Source organism: Gossypium hirsutum, chromosome D02, assembly GCF_007990345.1.
Source record: "Gossypium hirsutum isolate 1008001.06 chromosome D02, Gossypium_hirsutum_v2.1, whole genome shotgun sequence".
Classification (NCBI taxonomy): domain Eukaryota; kingdom Viridiplantae; phylum Streptophyta; class Magnoliopsida; order Malvales; family Malvaceae; genus Gossypium; species Gossypium hirsutum.
The window spans coordinates 22973140-22979707 of record NC_053438.1 but is presented as its reverse complement, the minus strand read 5'-3'; positions in this window follow the sequence as shown (position 1 = coordinate 22979707).

The following is a 6568-nucleotide window of genomic DNA, read 5'->3' as shown; positions in this document are numbered from 1 at the left end:
TTTAATCATTTGCATACGATCATATCATATACAACTTAACTATTTGAACATTCAGCTAAGTGTCCCTAGGTACATGCCACAAGACCAAAACGAACAAACTATACAAACTTTGTTGAGTTGAAATCGACGGTCTGGATACTGACTTCACTTCTCGGAGGCTCGAGAAATACCTGCACCTGTGCACAAAACAAACAATCATACATTAAGTGATAAAGCTTTGTGGTACTTTCCTGATTCAAGATAATATAACATAAAGTAACATTTATAACATGCTATGATACTTATAATCTCAATGCCTACTAATACATATTCTACATTGTAACACAAGTATATAATCAATTACATATGAAGGTATACAATAATCAAGGACAAACTAATTAAACTATCATGGCAAAAGAATGACCAAATCCAATTACAACCAAAACTTATCTTAAGGCCTTTAGCTATCAATACCAATGCATAATATAAAACATTCATAATCCATTTATTATGACATTCAATATCAAGTTCATTTCATATCAAAATCCGTTTAACAAATTGTCTGAATCTTTTTCTGGAGTCTATTGACTCATTCGTATTCATTTTGATACTATATTCTATTATTAATCTATTTCATTATCTTTTTAAGTTTTTCGATTCCAATTATAATGTTACGCTCGATGAAACCCTAGTAAAATGGACTCGGATACATAGGTAAACTACACCACACCAGAGCACCGAAGTGCAAAGCTCGTAGGCATCAAATGCATTCTCATATGCATATACATCACTCCACCACGCCAAGGTCTCTGTAGAGACATATAATACTCAATGATTCATAAAAAATGTTGGATCCTGATATAATCTGTAATGATCTCCATATAATCACATATCCTGTATAAACGCACATAAAACCTTATTGGCATGCCAATCCTATCCTACCATTTTACTAAGTTCACATGGGCATCAATTATATATATGACCATTTCCATACCTGTAATCATCTTACCGTATATTCATGCTCTTTATTCGATCATATATGCATTTTCGTACCCTGTATATTGTTTTATCGCATAATAGTAATTTATCGCATTTCGCTTTGCAATTGAGTACATGTATCATTACTAACTCATAATCACAACTATAATCTAATTCATCATAAAATAACATATAATACTTACCATACAACATATTTTTATCCATTTACCATTTCACATAACATAATTCAAGTATTTCATGCTATTTTTCATTTTAGTCCTATAATTCGATGTTCCTTATCGAATTCAATCAAAACATTTCATATTAACATGATAGACTCACCTTAATGATTCAACGGTCAATAAGCAAGCGTCTAAAATCAAATATTTCCATCACAAATCATAAAAGTACAAACTGAGGTTTCCTGCGTCACTCGTTGGTGATTTTCACTTTTTCTTTTCCTTTTGACAGTTCGGTGTCGTCGTTAGCTACAAATAACCACAAAACATATTTTACAATCAATTTCCAACCAATTCAGAATCAAATACCAATTTACAAAGATTTTTCAATTTATTCAAATTAGTTCCTAAAATTGGAACAAACATAACTTTTAATTTAGAGTCTCGGATTAGAATTAGATTTCACCAAAACTCATTAGGGACCGTCTATTTTATATCCCTACCAACATTTCATGACAATTTTTTATTTTATTCAATTTGGTTCCTAATATACAAAATTAACAATTAAGCTTTAGAATTTATTCCTTTTCACATACTAACCTTAATTTCTAACAATTTCACACCAGTTTCATTCAATTCTCAACAATAGAAACTTTCAAAAACTTTACCAATTTTATAAATTGATATATGGGCCAAGCTAAATCAAGCTTCCATGATTCAATTTCTAAAAATAAAAAAAAATAAAAAAAAATGACTAGAGACTTACTTGAAATTAAGGCAAAAAGCTTGAAAACCCTAAAATGGCGTCCTCCCCTTTTGTTTCAAAGTTTTGGACAGTTAGAGAAGATGAAATTCATCTCTCCTTCCACTAATTTCATATATATATACTTAATTAAAAATTAATTAGTTTAATTCATTATGTTTTAGTTAATTAGAGTTTAATTACTTAAATTAATTAACAAGCATCATGCCGTTGAGTAACATAAATCTAAAATAGGTCTATTTTCTATTTTAGTCCTTTTTTTAATTGCTATATAAATCCCCAAGCCTTAATCTAATTAAAAATCTATAGCGATTAAACTTTTACAATTTAGTCCCTAAGCCTTAATTACTCACAATTTCAGCTAAATCACTTAGCAAATTTTCAATTCATCAATACATTAACTCCATAAATCTCTCCATTAAATATTTACAGACTCGGTTTACGAAACAGGGTCTCGAAACTACCTTTTCTAACACTATTAAAAACCGGGTTGTTACAAATTTTTACTATCTTAACATTTATTTTTATTTTAAACTATTTTAATTTAGAATTTTTTTAGAATTTATTTTTAATTTTGATTGTAAAGAGATTATTATTAAAAACTAAAATATGTTTATAACATATTATAAAAAGATTTTAAATAATATATATTTATTACATATATCTTACCGAATCACATAATAGTTTTATTTTTATTATTTAATTTTAAAAATATGTAATTTAAACAAACGGATCCTACATAATTAATTTAGTCAAAATGCTTATATGTAACTTAAAAAAAACTATGCCACTTGTCATCCTGTGAACACATTACCAACAAAAATTTCCTAGAATGTCTATATATCTTACTTTATATAATATACTAGCTTTTTTCTCACGTAGGACTTGATTGTAGGTAATAATTAAAATACAATTTATTTTTAATATAATACTAAAAAGTTAAAAGAATTGATAACAAAAAAAAGGTGAAAATAAGAATATAAAAAAAGATATGTTAAAACTGAATAAATTAAAATACTATTGTTTAAAATGATTTTATACAATAGTTGTGGACATTTATATAAAATATTTTCTAGAATTTAAAAAGAATATTAAAGGTTTATATATAGAATTATCTTAAATTTAAGTTAAATAATACATATTTTATAATAATTTCAAATTTAGTGAAATAATTAAAAAATTTTAAATATTAAGGTAAATAATATTTATTTTAATGATAAATAAATAATATTTATATTTATGATAATATTATTTATCTTTATGATACTTTGTATATTTTTATTTTCTTTTTAAAATTTATTTCAACCTTTCACATTTTCCTTAACATTTTAAATTTTATTTTATTTAAATTTATTAAATATAGGAATTATCCATGTTTTAATTAAGTAACATATATAAAAAAAATGGAAAGTAATATATATAAATGGCCGTTCCATTAAAATGATAAATTAAAATATTTTAAATATTTATAGAAAATAATTATAAAAAGATAAAAACAAAATAAATAATAAATTTATATAAAAATTTTAAAAACAATTAACCATTTTTTAAAATTTATATTTTAAAATATTATATTTTATATCAATGGTGGTTTTATAATCCCTTTTTCCCATTAGATTTCATGAATTCTATGTTTAGCGTCATTCTTGCCACCATACACCGTCTAAGTTTTAATTTGTAAAAAGAAATAAATAGTGTCAAAAAATAAAGGATATTTTTTTGATTAATCGTATTGATTATTTTATCTTCAATTTTTTAAAGTGTGATAAGTATAATTAAAGTACAAATATAAATATGATTGCGAGTGTTAAATTATTATAATATAGGCCGTTTGAGGAATCACAAAGTAAAATCAAATCATTATAATACAATCGAACTAAAAACTGGAACAGTTAGGACTAAAATCAACAAATTGATTAACTGAACTAAACCCACACGTAACAACTGAAAATAAAATTACGAATGATAAATCTTAAACCTAGGTACTTAAGATTATTTTTCCATGAAAAATATATCAAGATATTTTTATTGACTCTATTTTATTATATTCTAATTTCACAATTTCCATAAAGAAAACTAATTCAAATAAAGCAAGCTTACATTGTATATCACCAGCGTAATGGAGTCAAAGATATAATTTCAAGAAAAAAAATGTTATTATAGAAAAAATAACCATGTTAATATCTTGAAAGAAGAAAACCTTTACGACCTCTGAATTTTAGTACTCAATCTTCAATAGCATAAAATTTATCAATTGTTTCAAACTTTATTGTTTGAAATTAGAAATCGAGTCATATCAGTGATTGAATAAATATAATTTTGAGTACGAATATTGTTTAGTTGAACTTTTATTAATTAAATGTGACATCGGATAAAAGTATTAAAAATCGAATCAAACAATTCATTCCAAAACCGAATCTCTTAAACTGAAGTTTTCTGAGGATGAGATTAATGGTGGAAAATAAAATTATTAAGTATATTATTAAATAAATTATTGGAAAAGTGTTTAAATAGTATAGGTATTAAATTGCTGATGAAGCATGAAATAAAGAACAATTGGAGAGGAATCTATGTGGTATTTATGTCTAGGCCTTAAATGGTAATTAAATCATTTTTAAGTTGTTATTATAGAATATATAACCATGTTAATATCTTAGTATGTTTAGTAGTTTCAGATATATTTTTCGGGTTTCAAGTGTGAAACTAAAATTTTATAGGGTTTCTATTAATTTTTAATTTAAGTTAGGAAGCTAATTTCATCTAAAATCGATTAAAAAATAATCCAGAAAATCAAAAAAATTTAAAAAATTAATTTTAAAGATTTTAAATAATTATTAGTGAAAATAATCAATTTGGGTTGAAAAAGAATTTTAAAATATTTTTTATTGGGTAATTTGAGTAAAATTTAAATATTAATTAAATAAGATTTAATTGTAAAACAAGGGAAAATTTAAAGTTTTTCTATGGAAAATAAACCTTAAAATTCAAAATTTTGGAGGAAAAAGATTAAATGGTAAAGTAAGGGAAATGTGGGAGTGACCATTAGGCAAATTTCCCAATTTTTTAAATTTCTGGTGGGTGGTTTCAGTTTTAAAACTAATGTATCTGGCCTAATTTTCACACATTTTACATCAGATTAGAGAGCTTTAAAATTCATTTTCTTTGCATGATTTTAAAGATCTATCATCGGAGAATAGATCCAACCAGTTTCCTTCTCAAAATACTCTCTCAATTCACCCGAAATTATTCTCAAAAGTAGCTAAAAATATTCTGAAATTTCTCAAGTTTCTTGAATTAAGATTTTCAATCAATGAATTTAGAGCGAATCAAATGTAATCTTTAATCCTAAACTTGTTTTTATGATGATTAGAAACATTTTTACATGATTTGGGAGTCAATTAAAGGATTTTTATCAATGTCATATTCTTCCAAGAACACATGTTTCTTTAATGGTGGATTTTAAATTTTGAGAGGAAATCCATAAATCAATGGATGTTCCAACTCAAAATGGATCTATTAAAAAGGTTTTTGATCTTATTTATCAATATTAAATATGATTTGTGAGGTAATTTAAAGAAATCTGAATTTCATCATCTTCATGAACCGATTTTCCAAAATTTTGTGAAATTGATTTAAAGATGAAATTGATGCTTAGTATAAGTGTATTTGGTCTAGTATTGATGATTGAAAGTGTTTAGGAGGGCTAGAGAGATTGATTTTGTAAGGAATCGAGTTTTCGACTTGATGTTACAAATCCGGTAAGGTATCTTTGTGAGAGGATTTTTATTAGTATAGTTAATTAAAATTCATGTTTATTATAGCATTGGAAATGTGGTAATGTCTACTTCATCTCTGTTGAAGCTCTGAATCTTGAAGAGGACTGAGCTAACCGGAATTGAAGTTTGGATTTGCTTGGTTGATTACTTGTTTGTGGTAGAATAAATTGTGTGTTGAGAGTTTCTAAGGGAAATTTGGTAAATTGACCCTTATTTATGTTTAATTAGTAGCTTAATTGATGATTTCAATTGATTAATTATGGTTGAATGACTGATTTTTGTAAGATTGATATTATATGTAAAAGAGTTGAATTTTTATTAAATAATGGTAAGTAAGCATTTAGGTGGTTTTGTGCAATTTAATTAGGTTAATTATATTGATGATTAAAGCATGTTTACTGGAGTTTTTGATCATGATATATTGGTGTTTCAATTGGTAATTGAACATTGGAAAATGACAAATGAATGCTTGATTTAATTGGATGTTAAATGGCTATGTTACATGTTACACATAAGCATTTTGTCACATTAAATTGAGCACAATAATGACTGATTTATATGCTATGTTTGACTGAATATATTGGCAACATGCAAGGTGGATCCATTGGATATAGTTGACATGCTATAGGATTTGTCAGTACTCACATTTATTTGTGACATTGTGAATATAAGGTTCTAGGTTGACTGATTTGTTTGGAGTAGGTAAGGGAGTATTAAGCATGAGTCTCCACTCATTGGGTTATTTGAGATGCTATAAGGGAGCGTGTGCTTCGACCCACTCAACTCGATAGACTGTATTTGATATTTGTGGGAGTTCAGAAATTCGTTTATCCGATGTATAACTACCCGATTAAGCCATGAGAAGTGTATGCCAATATATTTATGTGTGATTA